This window comes from Ambystoma mexicanum, chromosome 7p, assembly GCF_040938575.1.
Source record: "Ambystoma mexicanum isolate Mex_15411 chromosome 7p, UKY_AmexF1_1, whole genome shotgun sequence".
NCBI lineage: Eukaryota > Metazoa > Chordata > Amphibia > Caudata > Ambystomatidae > Ambystoma > Ambystoma mexicanum.
Genome location: NC_090939.1, coordinates 163,473,086 through 163,496,878, shown reverse-complemented (window position 1 = coordinate 163,496,878; position 23,793 = coordinate 163,473,086).

The following is a 23,793-nucleotide window of genomic DNA, read 5'->3' as shown; positions in this document are numbered from 1 at the left end:
TTGTATTTGGGAGACAACCACCCTTTCCAATTGTTTGTAAAGGAAGGGCAGTTGAGAAATCGGATGATAATTTGACAACTCAGAGGGCTCCAATAGTGGTTTCTTTAGCAGATGCATAATCACTGACCGTTTCCACGAGAAATAACCCCAGAGGACAGTGAAGCATTAAAATTAGAGAGCATATGGTTCGTGTAAGATTGGCTTATCTCCTGAGTTATTTTCAAGGGGACAGTGTTCAGGGGTGAAGCGGAACATTTAGCAGTTACCAGAAGATGTGTAATAGTACTGTGGCTTAATTCTGTAAATTCCATCATAATCATGTCGTGTACGTGCTTAGGTGTTTCAGTACCTTCTTGAAAAGACTTATTAACTGAATTTGTGCGGGACAACTCTACTCCAATCTTCTCAATCTTGCCCCTGAAATATGTGGCTAGTTGCTCCAAAAAGAGTTGTGAAGAGGTGAAAGCTGTGCCGCTAGTATCTTTGCAAAGCTCTTTGACTACCTAAAATATCTGCTTTAAGGAGTTAGGGGATGTGTTGATTCTGTGGCCATAGGAGGCTTTCTTTGCATTAATTATTTCCTTTTTACAGACAGATGGAATTTTCTGAAGAGGGTGCAGGTCTTTCCTCTTTTCTGAGCATCGCCGTTTCCTCTCCAAGCTTCTAACCTTTCGTCGTAGGAGGTTAAGTTCACACGTGAACCATTATTGCTTTTACGGGTGGACTAGGCATGGCCTACATAATTTCAGAAGGGCTAAGCTATCAATTGTGGCTAGGAGTTCAGACTCGAGAGAACCTAGTAAGTGGTTCCGGTTGTTACTCTCATTTAGAGAGTTTGGAGCTGGGAGGTGGTTGAACAAGTCCAAAACGGATTGTTTAGTGACCCTCCTCCAATTTCAGGAGGGGACTCGTGGAAAAGGGGCATTCAAAGTGCCTTGGCTGTGGTATTTGGAAAGGGATATTGTAATGATCGGTCCAGGATAGCATTAATGGCAGAGCAGACACTATATCCCGCGTCCATACAAGTATTTGGTCGAGCGCGTGCCCAACCTTATGTGTAAGAAAAGCAATTATAGGCATGAAAGCTCATTTCTGTCCAGAAATTAAAATCGACTAAGACAACCTGCTTAGTGTCTTTGAGAAAGAGGTTTAACACCCGATCAAAGAGCTCATCAATAAAATTAAGCTTAGGGCCAGAAGGCCTGTAAAGTAAAATAACATGAATCAGTTCATTAGGACCGGCTTTAAATTGAAGCGGTAAGAACTCAGTCCCTGAATCCTCTGGGCCAGTCAGAACCGACACTGCCAGGTCATCTCTAAATATAACAACTAAACCCCCACCAAGTTTCATTGGTCTGAATCTAGATATACATCTGTAATTCTCTGGAGTCAAGACTGAATGCATTACAGGGTTATCCTCTTGAATCCAACATTCCGAAAGGCCTCTCCCAGGGCAGCCTTGATCGGGCAGCCAGAAAAGGGCAGACACAAAGGCTGTTTGCCTACTTGCCTGGCACCCAGCACTGCTCAGCAACCCCCAGACCCATATAGTCACAGACAATACGGCAAGAGATGCCACTGAGAAATGTTGCCATTGTGAGATGTTGCCAATGTGACATTTTTCCATGGTGGGATTTCTGACATTGTGGGGTCTTTTAATAATACTAGTTAAACAAACAAGGGGGAACAAGACTTCATCGCTACTAAGGATTCATTGAGTCCCTAAAAACATTAGGACCACTGTGACACTTTACCACATATCAATGTAAGAATGCTTTAGAAAGCACAAAAATACAAATTTATTATAATTAAATTCCATACTGAACAATTGTCCGACTAGTACATGCATTCATCTAAACATTTAGGGGGTAATTCATGGATTATTTGCGCCGAAAAAAACAGGATGTGTGCGCCATTCTGCCCGCAAATCCCCATTTGTTAAACTGGGATTTGCGAACAGAATGGCGCACAAGTCCTATTTCTTTTCGCGCAAGTAATCCATAAATTGCCCCCTTAATCTACTCTCAACTGTTTTTTTACAACCTAATAGTACAAATGTGTACACATACTCTACAATAAACGCACTCAATGCCTAAGTGCATCCTAATGCCTACGGGGTATCTGTGTATACTCTTGTGGTTACATCTATACAAAAAACAATTCCATACATTGCTATAATGTCCTTTTTTAGTAGAAAAGTTCAAAACAGCCTTACTCACTGTTATATTGTCCCTTATGTGATTCTTCTTAACAGAGCAACTCGCTGCTATGATGTTCCCATACATGTTTCAGTCCTTCTCGCTTTATTATGCCTTCTTCTTCTTCAGGGGATAATGTCATAGAATAGTTGTATTCCTTTCTTATATAGAGTTTCAACAGATGCTGTATAACAATATACAAAAAATATATACATATTTTCAAATTAATAACTGAAAAAAACCTTAACCGCATGAAAATATATTATTGTACATCAATAAATTGCAGGTTAAAATCAAACTAACACCTACCCATTGGAGTTTGATTCCCTCTCGTGTATTGTAAGAAATATCTTTACATCCTTCAGTTTCAATCAGTCTGGCAGGAGAGAGACATAAATTAGCTATAATGTATACGTTGTTCGTCTCTAAGCTCTACATTATTTTACCAAATTGTATTTTTGACTTATGTTCATTAATAAAATCCCTATTATTCTGAGATATTTTGTAATCCTCGGGGAGGCCTTGTGCCTGACTTGTGGTACAGCCTGTAGAATTTGAGAATAGAACCATCCACTCCTGTTCTGTGTCTTTACTTTCAGGTTATTTACCTGCATTGGTAAAAACAAAACAAAAATAACATACTACAATTAGGAAACGTTTCCCCTTAGTTCATCTCCTTCCTCTACTTAGCTGCTGCTTAAAGCTATTTCTTACATGATCACAATGGCTAAAAGCTTACTGCAGCACTGACCCCCATTCAATCTTATCATTCATCCCATTGCAATCACCTTTGAGTCTGAATTTCAGCGTCTGTTCCAGTTTAGATAATGTCATTCTATTTCTTTGCATGACATTGCCCTTTACTTGTTGCAGAATCACACAATTAAAATCAGTACATTTATGTTCTGCGTCTCGGAAATGTTCCACCATAGATGCTGGCAGTATAAGTGTGATAATGTATGATTTTGTTCAATCATGCATGCTTTAATTGCTCTCTCTGTTTTACCCATGTATTTTATTCCGCAGGAACATGTGATCCAATATATGACCATTTTGGAATCACAATTAGTAAAGTGCTTGAGTTGCCAGGGTTTATTCAGGCCCAGTTCTATTTCTTTTGTTTTGATTACACATTAATGTAAGGTGTAATCTGTTTTTCCCTCGAATCGCGGACCCCGCGAAGTGTGACTGCAAAGTGTGGAGCAGTGTCCTCGCTGCCTGTGCTGTGCTTTGGCTCCTCTTGCTTCCTGCTGCAGCTTCAAAACACTATGTTTCCAGCAAAGCGTGACTGCAAAGTGTGGACTAGTCTGCAGTCTGCGGTTTCAGGGAAATGGATGAGGTCGAGGACAGCAGTGCAATCCATAAAGAAAATAAAAGGTGGATGAAAAGTCTCTGACTGTGAGTACTAAGGCTGATCCCCCTGTACTTGGGACATAGTACCTGTCGGCGACTCCACCCCCTATCCTTTGACTAAGGTGATCCCACTTCAGCCAATATCTACTGTCCTGAAAACAATGAAAGGCACCAAGAAGTGGTATAATCATATGAGCAAGCAAATCTCCTCCCTCGTGTGTGCAGAAACTCCTAGGGGATCTCCGCTAATGAGATAGCCCTCTATATCGGATAAATCTAAGATCCCTGTCTTCTTTCCCCTATGAAAGATTAAATCACTGATTGAAATAAGCCAAACTAATGCATGGGATGATGTCACAGGGGCTGACTTCACTCCGCCCATCCTGGTTGAAATCACAGTAGCCAGGATTTGGGGACTGGTCCTCAGAGACTTGGAGCACAGACTGAGCTTTTCTCTAATGTAGGGAGGAATACACCGGGAGAAAGAAATCAGAGACTCCGCTCAACATATGGAGAGACTAAGCGCATCTCCTCGGGTGTTTGAAACTCAAACCCAGTTAAGTTTGTAGGATAGTAGTATTGCAGACATAGGGGAGGACTATGAGGAGGTAGAGGAGCTGCTCCACTATGTCTTGACCCCCCGGATGATCCCCTGGTGGAATCAGAGAACAGCAACTCCACCTCCATTCCTTTGATGGAGCTAAACATTGTTCTACAATCTTTTATTTGGCTGTTTGACACGTCATCTACGAAATCAGGGGAAATACTCCTGTCATGGAGGAAATCCAAACTCTATTGGACGAGGGTGGAAAGCTTAAATTGGACATGGCCACAGCCAAGGAGGATGAAACTTCTGCACACAGCATCGGTCGCACAGACGGCCTGGACAAGGGCACACTCAAAGTAAACACATCAGAACCTCCCACTACCAGTAGTTCTTGTCAGTCTGTCTCCGATCGGGCTACAGTAGAGAGCTCAAGGATCTCTGTTAAGGACATGGTAGCGGGGGGAGGGACCTTTCACACTAAATCTATGCCCCAGCAGAAGAAAAAATGGGGCTCACACAAATTTCTAAGAAACATGTTTCACGCAAATAGTAATCTGAGGGCTCTGGAGACCAAAAGAACTAAACCCAGTGTGCCAAAGGTAAACACAAACATACCTACTGGACTTACCATGGATAAGAACATACAAAAGCCAAAGTGCAAAGTCCTTTCACAAACATGGTTCTCGCAACACAAGGGACCAAATCAACTCCGAATTGTCAGAGAAGAAAAAGGAAAAGAGTGTTTCCAACCCTAATCACGTGATGCGTCCGCAAGCTAGTGCTTCCAACCTGAATTGCACGACCAGCCCGCAAGCTAGTGGAAGAGGTGCAGTGGACAATCGTCAGCCATATGCACCAAGGGGGTCTCCGCAGGCATACCCAAAATCTATGGCTCCATTTCCCAAGCCCTTGACATTTGAATCAGTCTTTGAAGAGGAACAAAATAATCCACTGAACGGGCGTGAAATATTTTCAATGCTGTCTTCAATACCACGCCTCTCCTCTCAAGACCTGAAATGTGCACATATGAGTGACCGATTATGCTTAGGTAAGTGCACCATGGACTTCTCATCAAAATTGATTGAAGATCTGGTCTACACATAACAAAAGAGCATTCAAATTGGCTTTGAATGCCACTACGCCGATTTGGGACAGAAGCACTCCAACCACCCGCAGCAGAATTTAACGGTGACGTATCATTTTGACTATGACCGACGTTGGCCCATTAATGGATCCTATCCAGACGCAGGGTGGAGATGGCTGGCAGGAACCCTGCTCCCTATCCCAGCCCTCCGACCTGGCTTCTAGATTGAACCAATTGTGCTAGAATACACAAGGTTTCAACTATTTTCTACAAGAAGAACAAGGAAGTAAGCTATCATTTTATGACATCCTTATTTTTCAAGATACGTGGTTGCTGGAGAACCCTGTGATTGATGGCAGGAAGATCAACAATAAACATGCCATAAAAGGGTTGTGGGACCGTCCCATGGGCGGTCTGCTCACAGTTCTGGAACTGGCCATGTAAAACCGTGGATCTTCTGGCAACAGTGATTACGGAAAGCTTAACTTCTCCAATCACTAAGATGCTAATAATTAAGATTTACTTTAATTCGTTATCATCCCCCTTTGAGGAGGTGCTTGAGGAATTGGATAATTTGCTGATGAAATGGTGTGCTTTGTTCCCCCTCACTCCTATTATAATAGGGGGGACTTTAACTGTGCTCGGTCACATTGGAGGGTGAAGGTTTTGAGAAGGAATCGTCCACTACATTAAGTCTCGCAGTGAGTGGGAGAAAGAGAGGGGCATGCAGAAGGGAGTGGTCACAGTTTTTATCTAGTTGGAGATTCACTCATTCAAGTCAACCCTTTGGGGAAAAACGGGTTAAGATACCAAAATGATAGAACCATGGTGCTGCCTCCACAATTGACTACATATTTTTAAAAAATGTTAATCAGAGAATGATACATGAATTCAAAGTTGAGGCGGCGTCATTGAGCGATCACGCTAGGCTCTGCCTCACATTGAGTGGGGGAATAATGGGGGTAGTTAATAGGGATGGGCCAACAAATCAGTTAATCTCCAGCAAAAGAGTTCGGAAAATAGTGAAGGCCAACAAAGCCAATCACAAACTTGACCTTTGGTGGGCGGAACTGTCTGAAGATAAACGCAATGATCTGACTATCCCTTTGCAATTTTCCAATATTCTATCCAAACTGGGCTCCTTGGGACTGGTGAGTTCTTGGCTTAAGAAACACAGACTCAAATTGTATAGTGCGAAAAATCAAACTCTTTTCAAGAAGTTGGTTGACAAAGACACTCAAGCAATCTGGAGGATCCTGAATGGCACTCATGACAAACAGGCAAGCGAACAATCATGCTGTGTATCAGAGGCCGAGTGGTGTGAGTACTATACATTATAATTCTCAGGGCATAATTGCACCACGGGCGCTAGACCACACCACAAATCCCGAGAAATGGAAGTCCGATTTTGACACTACATACATCAGCATGGCAATTAAACAACTTAAGAATTCTTGGGCATGGGTTCCGGACAGGGTGACTAATCAATTTTCTAGGGGGAATCCGGTTCTCTATTCAGACATCCCACTCAGACTTTTTCAGTGTATTTCCAAGGGTATGGACTGCACAGAATACTGAAGAACAGCAACTGTAATTCCTATCTTTAAAGGCGGCGAGAGATCAAGTTCAGCAAACTGCAGACCAATTGCTCTGATAGATTTGGCTGCTAAAATATTTGCAAAACTGGTGCTGAAGGACCTGTGTAAGTGGATAGAGTGGTGAGACAGGGATGTGTAGTGGCCCCAACTATCTTCTATCTGTACTTAGCTGACCTATGGAAGGAAAGCCTGGTATGGGATGGGTATGTCCCTAGATGGTAAGACCTACAGGTGAATATCATTGCTTACGTTGATGATCTGATACTAATGGATTACACCCCGACAGGCCTTTAGAGGGTCCTTGATGGTGTCCACGCCTTTCTGGTGATAAACCATCTGAAAATCAACCCAGCGAAATCCTACGCTGTGACGTTTACAACCAAACACTCAGGCAGTAGATATACATGACAAGTAAATCAAACAGCAATAAAGCAAGTTACCAGTATAAATTATCTAGGCTTCCCGATCTCTACAAAGTAACGTCTTAAAACCCAAAAGGGGAGGATGGAGGGGGAAACTTAATGCATCTATTAGTCTGATGAAAATACTAAATGGGAACCTCTGTGCATACTCTAATCAAGCTATACAAACTTAAGATAATAACAGCAATATTGAATGGATGTGAATTAATACTCTTTGTGGATCGGTCCTTCCTAGATCACCTAGAAAGCAAAATATGGAAGACAGTGCTGAATCTTCCAAAATCTACTCGGATGAGTGTAATTAGATTAGAACTGGGTTTGACATCATAGTGGGCACGACACATTGTCCATACTAACCAAATAAGGGAATGTGAAGAACAGTCACTGGCCTTCTATGTAAAATAAAGTATGCAAACTGTCTCTGGTCATAAATAATTTCTGGCAACATTTTATAAAAATTGCAAGACCTTTATAATTATGATACAACTGGAGAACAAAGACAGCCCCTTTGTCATAAAAAACAAAATAAAGCAGTCGGAAAGAATGTCTGATTATGAGGATCTTGGCAGGTTGCAGTTATATAAAAACAATCAAGACCTTCGTACCCCGTCATATGAGCTAAAACCTCACATAAAAAAATGCACCTCCCGAAGCACAGGGATCTTTATCTAAGATATCATCTGAATTCTCTCCTGATGATGGAAGTCGTGGGGCCAAAACGTCAGATTTGTAGAGAAATGTGAGGCTGCCGTGCATGTGGCCTAGATCCGATTGAATCCCTGTTTCATTTGGTCTTGGAATGCTCAGCATTTCAAGACAAAAGAACCCGTCTCCTGGGAGACATTACCCACTCGATCTCCCGGGTACTTTCAGATAACCTTTGGGTAAGACTCATGATGACTACGAATGAGAGTCTAATAATTGCCCTCACGACCTTGCTGACACATATATTTCTGGAACTAAAAAACAAAATCCTGCATGGAGATGCAGATTGTCAGAGCGAACTGGGAGGTCGAGGAACCCACCCACGGGCCCTGACGGGTTTAGGATGGTGTGACTTATGAGTGACAAGGAGGACAGTCTTAATTTATGTTACGGCTTATCCTCGAATAGGAATGCGGAATTTGTGTGGTAATGGATCCATTCCTATGACAGTTTCATGGATAACTCTAGTATATGATTGAGCTATGTTTGCAATATATCTAATTTCTGTTTGTCGCAGGATAATGTGCATTTGTTTTCATTTTATTGTAGTGTATAAGCTTATTGTATAAACTAAACACACTGTTTCTTTTTAAATAATAATAAAAAAGAAATTGCACGTTACACATTTTCCGCACAGGAAATGTGCTCTTATTCTTTCTAGGCTCCCAGATCTAATTCTTGGTGATGATTCTTGTGCTTGTCTTTTATTGGTCATTTTATGTTTGATTACTAAATCACGAAGGCTTGTGCTCATTTTGTCGGAAAATTGGAGTTACTCGTGTTCAGAATGTGCCAGTTCTTTTGATACGTTTTTGAATTGTGTAAGAGAGTGTAGTATAAGTAGTAACTCCCACCATAGGTATGTTGTTCTCTTTTAAGTTTCCCTCTTTGGGTTCCAGTAAAGATGACCTATTGTTGTTGCCTTCTCTTCCAGCTATATTCTTGAATTAATGCTCATTATAGCCTATATGTGTACCTTTGTGCTCTATATTAATGGCATCTTCTTTATATTAATTTTTGGGAGTGCATTATGCCTCAGTCGTAAACATTGTACAAAAGTAAGATTTTCTTTTATATGTTTTGGATGGTGGCTGTTTTTTTATGTAATAAGGCATTTGAGATATTTCCACTGTGAGATCATGTCACTGTGAGACTTTACCACTGTGAGACTTTACCATTGTAAGATTTTGCCATTGTGTGATTTTACAACAGTTAGAATTTGCCACTGTGAGATTTTGCCACTGTGACACATTTGCCAATTCGGGGGTTTGCCACAGTGAGGTTCTGCCACTGTGGGTTTTTGCAATTCTAAAGTTTTGTGTCTGTGTGATGTTGCTGCTGTGAGACTTTGCCATTGTGACTCTTGCACTGTGGAATATTGCCATTTGGGGTTTTTGACACTGTGATATGGTGCCACTGTGGGGTTTTTTCAAATGAGAAATGTTAGCAAAATGAGATTCTGCCAGTCTAAGATTTCACCACTGTGAGATTTTGCCATTTTGAAATTCTACAACACTGATATTTTAACACGACCAGGCCTAGCCATTGTGAATTCATGCCAGTGTGTGTTTTTGCCACCATACAATGTTACCACTGCAAAACTTTATCATTGCAAGATATTGCCACTGAGATGTTTTGCTACTGAGAAATATGTCCACTGTGAGACTTCACCAGTGTGAGATCTTTCCAATTTGAGATCTTGCCACTGTGAGACTGTAAAATTTTGCCAGTGTAAGGTTTTGCCACTATTAGGCTTTGCCACTGTGAGTTTTTACTGCTGTGAGGTCTTGCCACTGTGGCATTCTGCCACTGTGAGATTCTCCCACTGTGAGATTCTACCATTGTGAAACTTCTAGCACACTGAGATTCTGCATGCCATTGTGTGTTTTTACCACAGGAAGATTTTACCACTGTTTGATTTTACCATTGCAAGATTTTGCCACTGTGAGAGTTTTGGTATTGAGAAATGTGTTCACTGTGAGACTTTACCAGTGTGAAATCCTAACACTGTGAGATTTTACCACTATGAGTCTTTAGCACTGTGAGAATTTACCATTGTAAGAGTTTGCCACTGTGAGGTTTTACCACTTGCGGTCATATCATTGTCAGAAACAACCCCTGTGAGACTTCTACAACAGTGAGATTTTAACACTGTGGCATTGATATTATCCTCTAACCAACAAAATACAAAATGCTAGTTTGTACAGTCCCCCAATCCTACTTAAATATTACTGGCTGTGATGTCAAACAGCGAGGACAATCAACCAAGACTTCTACCACAGTGATATTTTAACACTGTCAGACCATGCTTTTGTGAGTTCATGCCATTGAGCGATTTTACCACCTCGTGATTCTGCTACGGAGACCTTTTTCCACTTTGGAATTTTACCACTGTGAGGTTTTTGCCATCGCCAGAGTTTGCCACTGTGATGCTTTGCTGATAATATTCGTATTCAATACTCTCCCACTATAATCCACCACCAATGATATAGTCTGTCACTTTTAGTCGGGCACGCCACACCATAGTTGATCACAGGAGCAGCCCTGCCTTGAGGATACTATACTCCAGTGAGACTTGCCTGCTGTTGTTACTGTGCCACTGCCATATCGCGTCGCTGAGACTATGTCCACTGATTTTGTGCACAGCAACACTATCCCAGATATAATCACGTCCAGTAAATGTTGTGTCCCTGTGATACTGTGACCCTGAAATATTTTGCCCCTGCAATACTTTGCCCCTACACTATTCTTTCCCCTGAGATATACTCGTGAGGTATTGTATCCCTGTGGTACTGCACCACTGCACTAATGCACCCCTGTGATATGGCACCCCCTTACATTGCATCCTCCCACACTACTCCCCTGTGATATGTTTAGTCCAGAGACACCTTAAGCCCTGTGATCCCTGTGTCATTGATATTATCCTCTATCCAACAAAATACAAACAGCTAGTTTGGACAGTCCCAACAAAATGCTACATAAATATTACTGGCTGTGATGTCAAACAACGAGGACAATCAACCAAGAAAAGAAAGTACCGCTCATGACCTTGTGTTCAAAGTGGGTACTTCCCAATGTTTTGTTTCAGGGGAACCAATTGCGAGTGGGGATGGAACCTAAAAGCTATATCGCAACAAGGCGACTGGTTACCCCTACCTCACCAGCACACCTGCTAACAGTAGTACTCTCCCATGGCTGAATAACCTACAGCATTATATCATACACAAAATCCTTTTCTTTAGAGAACTTAAATAAGAGACTCACTGTATTCTAAAAAGCAGATTTGTTAGAAATGGTTGTACCACATCACCTAACTATCCCAAGACACCAATTTGTTTTTTGATATTTGTAATGTTTGATCTAATCTTTGGTAATTGTTACCATTGATTTGAATAAATTGTAGTATCTAGTTATAGTTGTATGTATACATTTTTACTATGGTATATGCAATTTGATGAAAATAAAATGAATACTTTTCTATTTTTGTATAGAAAAGGTTTTTGTGGATGCCCAAAAACACAAGCAACAACTCAACCAACCAGCCAACTCCAGAAACAACCACAAGACTTAACAAATTCACACACATTTTAAAAGAAAAATGTCCTAACCTAGTGAAGCACGAAAACAAAGCTGGATTGCCAGTATACCCTTTCCCATCAGACATCACCCAAGAGACACCTGCAGAATACTTTCGGAACCTCATTAACCATTCGCTGACAAAATGAGCCATACCACAAAGTTTCAAAGCGGTACACATTAATCCACTCCTCAAATACCCTTGGGAAACACTGAAGACTTAGCCAACTGCCGGCCTATTTCAAACATCCTTTTCTTGGCGAAACTCCTAGAAACCTACTTATACAAGCAAATCCTGAAATATGTGGAAAGCATCCTGACACTAGAACAGGCACAAGTCTGTTTCAGACCCATGAGAGGAATTTAATCAGCACTACTATTCATCTGGGATGACCTAAAAAGTAACTCCAACTCCAACATCACCTCAGAAATAATTCTACTAAAGCTTTCAGCATCCTTCAACACAGTCCAACACTAAACCCTCAACAAAAGACTTCAAGAAATAGGGATCAGGAACACGACTTTGCTATGGATAAAGTGCTTCCCAACAGAAATAATGGACATAACCTGGCTACAGCCTTCAGCTCAGCACAACACACACCAACCTGGGGGATTCTACCACAAGGTACATCCTTCTTGCCACTACTCTTCAACATCTACATGACCCGACTCATCAAACTTATCAAAAGATATGGACTCACTTGCTACACCTACAGATATGGCATGCATGGACGTCATGGAGGCTTTGAAACAGTATATTCTAATTCTATGACAAGTCCAGAGGCGAGCATTATGCTTTTCTTCTTTATTACTGCCAAACACAGCAATTCAAATTACCATTTTTCATTTCATAGACTTTTCTTTTTTTTTTTTTAAATGAACTTTTTTAAAGAACATGTGAGAGTAAACAGTCTCAAACTGGGGCTACAGTACAACTCCCATGAGGCTCTCTGCTATCTGTAGTCCCTACCTCAGTCTCGCCCTCCAATGATAGTGCCCCCAACTGGTATAAACTCCTCTTGGATACAGGTGCCTTCCTCTTCTTTTTTGCTGCTGGGCCCAGATAAGTGACATTTTGCTTCCATTCCAGTCAGGCAAACGTTAGACTACATTTAGCATACTCAGCATTCTCAGTGGGCCGCACGTGTAATAGACACTTCTAGCCATGTTAAGCGGTATATGGTATAATATTTCAAGCGACCGTTTATTATTCAAGCGCAGCGTTCTGAGGAAAGCGCGTGTGTAATTCCAAACTCCCAGTCATTTTACACTCGCATTCTCGTGCGCAGATCCACACGAACAGAGTCCATATACTTAACGTGATACACGGAGGGGAAACGGCCCACGTGCGTCATCTCTAGCGTTTGGGCTGGTTTCCCCTCCAGCATCCATCAGCCGTCATACGCGATCATCCGGAAGCGAGCCGACAGTCGAACACAGCTGCGGCGTCATTCATTGCAGGCTCTGCGCAAGCGTACGCATGCGCATCCGCACGCACAGAGGCCATTTCGGTTTTCCTCACATATTAACGGCCACGCAGCTCACGAACACCTGGGGTTTCTCCTCGTAAGGTTCACGCTCCCAACCAGAGGCATCATAAAAATGTTTCAAAAAAGTTAAAAAGAAGAGGGATTAAGATAGACTGAGTAGCAAATAGAAGTGCTACATACTGACCCTTTCAAACGGCTGCTGAGCTGAGAGGTCAGGAGAGTTTCCATCCATTCCTGAGTGAATACCACAGAATGGTGTCAGACAGAAGCCAATAATACTGGGAGGAATACGAGGAGCAGGAGGAAGAGCTGCAGGAGGAAGAGAGGGATCTATACCTCAGTTTCAAAAAAGTCCTAGGGGACTCCCTTGCCAGAGCAGTAGCTCAGGGAGTACAACCCATTCAGGAGAGATTGTCAGCTCTCGAGAATATTTTGGGCAGTAATTCTGGTTTACAAGATCCTGATGAGGGGACCTCCACTAAGCCTCTGGATGACTCTAATAGGGGGTGTAAGGTAGCCCGGAAGAGGAAACACTCTTCTACCCCACCCACCCCGGGTTCAATTAAGGTGACTGGAGAGAAGCCCCTGGAGGCAGCTGATGCGTTCCTCAGACTAAAAGACGCCTTTATGGCCAGATCAGCTATGCCCAGCCTCCCCCTCTACCCCAGGGGAAGAAAATATAGGGAATGCTGCTTCGTCATCAGAAGAGCTTGATCATGAAGAAGAGGATGACGAGTCTCAAATCATGGATAAGGTACCAGATCATCCCAAAGCAGCAGGTACCACCCAAGCCAGTATAGTGGAAGGTATCCCAGAAGACGATATTTCTGATATGTTTGAACCGGACTCAATCCGTCATCTGTGATCCACTGAATGTACCCCGTCACCTAGAGTGGCAGCCTACATGGCCAAATGAATAAGGAAGCCACTAGAGAAGGAGACAAGGTTTAGACTTAGAGCCGAGTGCCCCAGGCCGGAGCTCAGCGGCAAAGCATCGGAGACTCCCGAGCTAGACTCCAAAATGCTCTCCTTTGTCTCCAAGGCACCAAGAAGCGGTATAATCATATGAGCAAGCAAACCTCCTCCCTCGTGTGTGCAGAAACTCCTAGGGGATCGCCGCTAATAAGAAATCCCTCTATACCAGATAAATCTAAGATCCCTGTCTTCTCTCCCCTATGAAAGACTAAATCACTGATTGAAATAAGCGAAACCAACCCATGGGATGATGTCACAGGGGCTGACTTCACTCCGGCCATCCTGGTTGAAATCACATTAGGCAGGATTTCGGGACTGGTCCTCAGAGACGTAGAGCACAGACTGGCATTTCTCCAATGTAGCGAAGAATAAGCCTGTAGAAAGAAATCATAGACTCTGCTCAACAGATCGAGAGATTAAGCACATCTCCTCGGATGTTTGAAACTCAAACCAAGTTAAGTTTGTAGGATAGTAGTATTGCAGATGTAGAGGAGCACTATGAGGAGGTAGAAGAGCTACTCCACTCTGTCTTGACCCCCCCGCTGATCCCCCAGTGGATTCAGAGAACAGCAACTCCACCTACATTCCTTTAATGGCGCTAAACATTGATCTACAATCTTTTATTAGGCTGTATGATACGTCATCTACAAAGTCAGGGGAAATACTACCATCATGGAGGAAATCCAAACTCTATAGGTGGAGGGGGGTAAGCTTAAATTGGACATGACCACATCCAAGGAGGATGACATTTCTGCACACAGCATCTGTCGCACAGGCGGCCTGGACAAGGGCACAATCAAAGTAAACATATCAGAACCTCCCACTGCCACTAGTTCTTGTCAGTCTGTCTCCCATCGGGCTACATTGGAGAGCTCAAGAATCTCTGTGAAGGACATGGTAGCTGGGTAGGGACCTCTCACACTAAATCTGTTCCCCAGTGGAAGAAAAATAGGGGCTCACACACATTTCTAAGAAATATGTTTCACACAATTAGTAATCTGAGGGCTCTGGAGACCAAAAGAACTAAACCCAGTGTGTCAAAGATAAACACAAACATACCTACTGGACTTACCATGGATAAGAACATACAAAAGACTAAGTGCAATACGAGCGAAAACAAGCACAACAAGACCTCTATGGATGACTGGAGAGGATGAACGCAAAGAAAAAGAGAAGAGAAAGTCCTTTAACAAACATGGTCCTCCCAACACAAGGGACCAAACCAACTCCGAATTGTCAGAGGAGAAAAAGGGCGGAGAGTGTTCCCAACCCATATCACGTGACTTGTCCTCAAGCTAGTGCTTTCAACCTGAATCACACGACCAGCCTGCAAGCTAGTGGAAGAGGTGCAGTGGACAATCTTCGGCCATATGCACCAAGTGGGTCTCTGCAGGCATACCCAAAATCTATGGCTCCGTTTCCCAAGCCCTTGATATTTGAATCAGTCTTTGAGGAGGAACAATATACTCAGCTGAATGGGCCAAAAATACTGTCAATGCTGTCCTCAATACCACACCTCTCACCTCAAGACCTGAAATTTGTACATATGAGTGACCGATCATGCTTAGGTAAGTGCACCATGCACTTCTCAACTTCTCATCGAAATTGATTGAAGATCTGGTCTACATGTACCAAGAGGACATCCTGTTACAGGGCTTTGAATGCTACTATGCCAATTTAGGACAGAAGCACTCCACCAACCCGCGGCAGAATTTAATGGTGACATGTCATTTTGACTATCACCGACGTTGGCCCACTAATCGATCCTATCCAGGCGCAGGGTGGAGATGGCTGGCAGGAACCCTGCTCCCTAACCCAGTCCTCCGACCTGGCTTTTAGATTGAAGCTATTGTGCTAAAACACCCAAGGTTTCAAATTTTTTCTACAAGAAGAACAGGCAAGTAAACTATCATCTTATGGCATCCTTATTTTCCAAGAGACGTGGTTGCTGGAGAACCCTGTGATTGATGGCCGGAAGATCAACCATAAACATGCCATCAAATGGTTGTAGGACCGTCCCATGGGCGGTCTGCTCACGGCTCTGTAAATTACCCAAAATTGCTGTATTAAGAACTGGCCTTGTAAGACCGCAGATCTTCTGGCAACAGTGAGTATGGAAAGCTTAACTTCTCCAATCACTAAAATGCTAATAATTAAGATTTACTTCGTTATCATCCCCCTTTGAGGAGGTGCATGAGGTATTGGAGAATTTGCTGATGAAATGGTGTGCTTTGTTCCCCCTCACTCCTATTATAATAGGGGGGACTTTAACTGTGAGTGCTCATCCAGTTTGAGGCAGAAGGTTTTGAGGAGGAATCATCCACTACATTAAGTCTCGCAGTGAGTGGGGGAAAGAGAGGGGCACGCGGGAGGTAGTGGTCAAAGTTTTTATCTAGATGCAGATTCACTCATTCAAGCCAACCCTTTGGGGAAAAAGGGGTGAAGATACCAAAATGACAGAACCATGGTGCTGCCTCCACAATTGACCATATATTTTAAAAAAATGTTAATCAGGGAATGATACATGCATTCAAAGTTGAGGTGGCATCATTGAGCGATCATGCTAGTCTCTGCCTCACATTGAGTGGGGGTAACGGCAGGGGTAGTTAATAGGGATGACGCAACAAAATCAGTTAATCGCCAGCAAAAGAGTTAGAAAATAGGTAAGGGCGACAAAACCAATCACAAACTTGACCTTTGGTGGGCCGAACTGTCTGACGATCAACACAATGATCTGACTATCACTTAGCAAATTTCCAATATTCTTTACAAACTGGGCTCCTTGGGACAGGTCTCACGGCCACTTTCCGAGGACTTTATGCGAAAAAGGAGGTCAGGCTGAAATTGAAAGAAATAAAATCCAAAGTGAGTAAAGGGTAACATTTTTCTGAAGGAGTGGAACTACTAAAAAATGAATACAGCTCTTGTCTTAAGACACACAGGGCCTCATTACGAACTCAGCGGTAGCCATGCCGCCGAAATCGCGTCCGGGTCCGGGTTCCCATAATGAAGAATTACCGGGCCATTTCCAATTCGGAGGGCCTGGTAATTCCTCCTTCGAGGAACCCGGACCCAGACCTTCCCCATTCCCATTTCAGCCCCCATAGGGCTGAATGGGAATGGGCGAGGGAGCAAACAACGGGCCGATTACGAGCGGCCTGTTGTTTGCTCCCTCCTCACCTCGCGGGACCCGCTCTGCACGTCCAGACGTGCAGATCGGGTCCCGCGAGGGGACCTCGTAATCAGGTGGGACGGGGTTGACGGTGCCGGCATCTTTACTGGCGCTGTTAACCCCGTCCCGCCTGGGTTATAATGAGGCCCACAGACTCAAAGTGTATAGTGTGAAAAATCAAACTCTTTTCAAGAAGTTGGTTGGCAAAGAAACTGGAGCAATCTGGAGGATCCTGAATGGCACTCATGACCAACAGGCAAGCCAACAATCGTGCTGCGTATCAGAGGCTGAGTGGTGTGAGTACTATTACAATAAATTTAATTCTGAGGGCATAATTCCACCACAGGCACTAGACCACACCACAAATCCCAAGACATGGAAGTCCGATTTTGACACTACAGACATGACCATGGCAATTAAACAAGTGAAGAATTCTAGGGCAAGCGGTCCGGACGGGGTGTTGAACCAGTTTTATGAGGGGAATCCGGTTCTCTATTCAGACATCCTACTCAGACTTTTTCAGTGTATTGCCAGGGGTATGGACTGCCCAGAATCCTGAAGAACAGTAACTGTAATTCCTATCTTTAAAGGTGGCGAGAGATCAAGTTCTGGTGATAAACCATCTGAAAATCAACCCAGCGAAATCCTACGCTATGACGTTTACAACCAAACACTCAGGCAGTAGAAATACATGGCAAGTAAATCAAACTGCAATAAAGCAAGTTACCAGTATAAATGATCTAGGCTTCCCGATCTCTACAAAGGAATGTCTTAAAACCCAAAAGGGGAGGGTGGAGGGGGAATCTTAATGCATCAATTAGTCTGATGAAAATACTAAATAGGAACCTCTATGCATACTCTTCAGTGCCACTAATCAAGCTATACAAACTTAAGGTAACAGCAACAAAATTGAATGGATGTGAATTAATACTGTTGCGGATCGGTCCTTCCTAGATTGCCTAGAAAGCAAAATATCGAAGACAGTGCTGAATCTTCCAAAATCTGCTCGGATCACTGTAATTAGATTAGAACTGGGTTTGACAGCAGGGTGGGCACAACACATTAAAAGATCTCTGTCTCTACTAACCAAATAAGGGAATGTGAAGAACAGTCATGGCCTCCTATGTAAAACCGTATACAAACTGTCTCTGATCATGAAAATCAAATGTTATAAACATTGCAAGACCTTTACAACTATAATACAACTGGAGAACCAGGAAAGCCCCTTTGTCCTAAAAAACAAAATAAAGCAGTGGGAAAGAATGTCTGATTATGAGGATCTTGGCAGGTTGCACTTATATAAAAACAATCAAAACCTTCGTACCCCGTCAAATGAGCTAAAAACGTATATACAAAAATGTACCTCCAAGAAGCACAGGGATCTTTATCTAAGATTGCATCTTAATACTCTCCTGACGATGGAAGTCGTGGGGCCAAAACTTTAGATTTGTAGAGAAATGTGAGGCTGCCGTGCTTGTGGCCTAGCTCCGATTGAATCCCTATTTCGTTTGGTCTTGGAATGCTCAGCATTTCAAGACAAAAGAACCCGTCTCCTGGGAGACATTACCCACTCGATCTCCCGGGTACTTTCAGATAACCTTTGGGTAAGACTCATGATGACTACGAATGAGAATCTAATAATTGCCCTCACGACCTTGCTGACACATATATTTGTGGAACTAAAAAACAAAATGCTGCAGGGAGAAGCAGATTGGAGAGCGAACTGGGAGGTCGAGGAACCCACCAACGGGCCCTGACAGGTTTAGGATGGTGTGACTTATGAGTGACAAGGAGGACAGTCTTAACTTATGTTACGGCTTATACTCGAATAGGAATGCGGAATTTGTTTGGTAATGGATCTACTCCTATGCCAGTTTAATGGATAACTCTAGTATATGACTGAGCTATGTTTGCAATATATCTAATTTCTGTTTGTCGCATGATAATGTGCTTTTGGTTTCATTTTATGATAGTTTAAAAGTTTATTATATAAACTAAGCACACTGTTTCTTTTTAATAAAAAAAATAAAAATAAAAAATGTCACGTTACACATTTTCCACACAGGAAATGTGCTCTTTTTCCTTATAGGCTCCCAGCTCTAATTTTTGGTAATGATTCTTGTGCTTGTCTTTTATTGGTTATTTTATGTTTGATCACAAATGCTTGTGCTCATTTTGTAGGAAAGTTGGAGTTACTCATATTCAGAATGTGCCAGTTCTTTTGATACGTTTTTGAATTGTGTAAGAGAGTGTAGTATAAGTAGTAACTCCCACCATAGGTATGTTGTTCTCTTTTAAGTTTCCCTCTTTGAGTTCCAGTAAAGATGACCTATTGTTGTTGCCTGCTCTTCTGTCTTTCTGTCTGTATTCTTGAATTGATGCTCATTAAAGCCTATATGTGTACGCGATATGTGTACCCTATATGTGTACTTTTGTGTTCTAGATTAAGGATGTCTTCTTCATGTGCCGTTTTGTGAGTGTGTTATGCCTCAGTAGTAAACATTGTACAAAAGTAAGATTCTCTTTTATATGTTTTGGATGTTGGCTGTTTTTTTATGTAATAAGGCATTTGAGATATTTCCACTGTGAGATCATTTCACTGTGAGACTTTACCATTGTGAGACTTTACCATTGTAAGATTTTGCCACTGTGAGGTCTTGCCACGGTGTGGTCTTGCCACAGTGTGGTTTTGCCACTGTGAGATTTTGCCACTGTTAGATTTTGCCATTGTGAGATTTTACAACTGTTAGAATTTGCCACTGCGAGATTTTGCCACTGTGACTCATTTGCCACCGTGTGGTTTTGCCACAGTGAGGTTCTGCCACTGTGGGTTTTTGCCATTGTGAAATTGTGTGACTGTGTGATGTTGCTGCTGTGAGACTTTGCCACTGTGAATCTTGCACTGTGGAATATTGCCATTGTGGGGTTTTGACACTCTGATATGGTGCCACCGCAGGTTTTTTTCAAATGAGAGATGTTGCTTGTTTGATATTTCGCCACTGTGAGATTTTGCCATTTTGAAATTCTACAACACTGATATTTTAACACTATCAGGCCTAGCCATGTGTGTTTTTGCCGCCATACAATTTTACCACTGCAAGATGTTACCATTGTAAGATATATATATTTTTTTTATTCTTGATTTAACTGCATTTTAACCAATGTGTTTCCGTAAGTGTCTCAAAAAGTTAGTAAAATGACTCTCATTATCTTCCCCTTATTTATTTATAAGTTTTCCAAGTTCAAGCTTTCCAAGAAATTGCCCACTGCGAACACTGGTTTCCACTTGGCCCCATTCATTAAGTGCGTCCACCAGTACTCTTCATCCAGTTGGCAAAACTTGGAAAACAGGTGGCTTACGTTAGTCTTTCTGTTAGATGGCAGGCCAGTGCAGTGCATTTGAGGATCAGATGACTTAGAGTTTCAGCTACATTAGTCTCAGAACAGAGACAACACATGTTCTCCCTTGCTTTGTCTCTGATTGCCAGGATTTCGTTGGTTTTTAAGACATTTAGCCCCGCTCTCAGAAAGATTGATCTGATCCTTTTGTTGGGGAACTTCAGCAGATAGTTTATTGGTTCATTCAGTTTTTGGGTGTTAATTGGTTGGGGTATGGTTAACCTATTTCTTGCTGCCTCCTCCAAGGTGTTACACCAGTCAAGTTCTTTACATTTCTTTGCCGATTATGTTGGATTGTTATATAATTCCTCCTCAGAGCTACCGATTTCCTCAAGCAGAGTGAGATTTTTACGAAACCAGAGAGTTAGCATTTTGTTTGATCCCTTTTTTTGTTCTTTCCGGATCATCTCATGCATTTTTGAATTTGAAGTTTGAATTTTCTGGAACAACATTAGGCCATTTAGATCTACCGTGCCTTTTAAAGATACCAGGCTTAGTTCAATCCTGATTGAGGCCACCGGAGTGGATGACGGCAGGCACAACATTGTTCTCCAAATGAAGCCTTTGGGTTTTTTCCAGATTTCAAGTGGGATTGCTGGCATCGCTTCGGCTCCATAGACGATCACTGGGACCACTTTAGATTTGTAGAAGATCAGAGTTCCTTTGAGCGAGAAACAACCAAACCTTTTGTCTAGCACCATCATCTGGTTGGTCAAACTTTTAGTTTTCGTCCAGAGAGTTTCTTGCATCTGGGTTTCCTGTGGGTTTCTGATAATTGTGACACTGAGATATCTAAACAAGGGGACTACTTCCAATCTGTCTTCCGCTAAGTGCCATGATGATATTTTTTTCTCTTTGCTATTTTCTCAAGAATCAGCACTTTGGTTTTACCGGTGTTGATTTCTAGATCGTTTGCTCGCAGGTATTCTTGCAGGTTGTCCCACTTTCTTTGTAGACCTATAGCCATTTGATCGACTAAGATGATATCATCTGCATAGAGTTGTCCACTTATTTTTTCATAGCCCACTAATGGTGGAAAAGCTCTGACCCACTTTTCTGAATGCTGGTAGTCCCCAGAATATGCGTTATATAGATACAGAGGTGGGGCTAGAGGGCACCCTTGTTTCACTCCTCTGAATGTTTGTATGTTCTTAGAGAGGAGACCAGCTCCGCTGAGTCGGACTCTCATTGAGGTGTCCGTGTAGAGTTCTTTTATGGGCGCCAAGATTGACTTCGGGCAATTCCAGTCAGTCAGTTTCAACCAGAGTTTTGTTCTATTAACTCTGTCAAAAGCTTGGGAGAGATCAATAAAGGCCAAGAATAAACTAGGAGAGCCTTCCAGAACTTTAGCCTTTAAAATGCTCAGGAGCAAGATGTTTGTCGTTGTACCCAAGTTCTTTGTGAAACCTGCCTGAAATGGGTCGTATCCTTCTGAGGATACTGCCCACGATGCAAATTTGTCTAGCAGAAATGAACCAAATATTTTTCCAATGCAATCCAAGAAGGCGATCGGGCGATAGTTATTGGGGTCCCCTTTATCAACTTTCTTGTAGATCGGGACAACGTTTGCTGTTCTCCACAAGCAAGGTATGGTGTTTGAATTGGCACATGTTGTGAATATTTCAGCTGTTAGTGTCGCCCAGTCTTTTGAATTTGCTTTCAGCTCCGAATTAGAGAGCCCGTCCGGACCTGGAGCTCAGGAGGCTTCTAATTTGTTGATTTTCCACTCAATAGTTGATATATCCTGTTCAATGTCCCATTTGTCAGTGTCTGGTCCAACTTTCTGAAGAATCGGAAGTGGCGAAGCAAACAAGTTTCAAAAGTGATCGATCCAATCTCTTTCATTGACATTACTCAATAAGGTATCTTGTGTGGCCCTTCCACCAGATGTTATTAGTGACCAAAAGTCCTTTGATTGCTCTCCACTGAGAGCTCTTAACATCTTTTCAGTGTTTTCTTGATATAGTTGGATTTTGTAAGATTTTAACCAGTTCTTATACTTCTTTGTCAATGAGTTAGCCTTGTCAATATTAAACTTTGTTGGCACATTTTTGGCTTTCCTTATCGATCTGCACCTTTCCGCTCATTTTGCTTTCAAGATGTGATTGTTAACATGGTAGAGGTTTTTTGGTGGTTTAAAAACCACTATTGGTCGCTGATATGGGACCAGAGGTGGGCAATAGTCAGTTTTGGTGTATCCCTTTGTTTCCAGATCCCTCTCGTTTGCGTGTATATATTGCTTTGTAATCACAATTATTTCAGATGCCTTCAGTCAGAGACGAGTTCCCCCTTTGTTTACATCAATGTTAGACTGGATTTGGGGACGCTTGAGTGCGAAATTTACTTTTTCGTGTTCCATGTTACCTTTAAGAGGTTATGGTTGCTGTTAAGTTTCCCTATGACTTTAAAAGAAGTTGCCCTTGCCGGTAGATCACGTGAGAAATAAATATGGTCCAGCGTAGCCCAACGGGTGCCTTGTTCCCAGATAGGAATCTTGAGTTCTTTTGGTCGACGCAGGCAATGTAAGTTTTGATGATCTCTGGCAACCATGATTCCGTCCCACAGTATTCCATGAGCCATCGTACACCCATCGGACTTTCCAAGATTTTTTGCGGCGGTGCAAAATGGATTGTTTGATGTTTTCAGACATTTCTCTATGGAAACTATTGTCACGTTCAGCTCTCCACATATGATCATGTGGTCTACTGAGAAGTTTTGTAGAGTATCGTCCAACAAATTTTCTATTTTGGCCAAAAAGGAGGTGGTGGTTGGTTCTTTAGGATTCCAATAGGTATTAATCACCAACTAGTTCTTCGACAACCTATAATCCTTGGTGGATTGAGAAGGATTCCAGGAGATCAGTGTGACCAGTATGTGCAGCTCATTTATAAAGGTTTTTCCCAGAAATAGGTTTCTGCCTGTACGAATGGCTGTGAGCAATCCTGCTCGAAGTCTTCCTAGTGGGCCTTGGATTGCCGGTGAGAAGGCAATGTCACAGCCATCCATTGAGGGTTTCTTTGCGATCCAAGTCTCTTGAAGACACAGAAGATCAAATGAGCCCAAGTTGACATCTGAAGTGTTCATTAAATGAGAAAAGCCATCTGTATTCCACGAACCCATTGTAACAAGATCATAGAAATTTGTTATAGGCTTCTTCAGGGGTTTGTTTTTAGAGCCTGGCAATGTTTTTCATTGCTAAGATCGGTTAGTATTTGCCAGAACCTCCGGCAACCATGCCCATGTTTTTAAATCTTTCTCTCTCTGCCACTGAGAT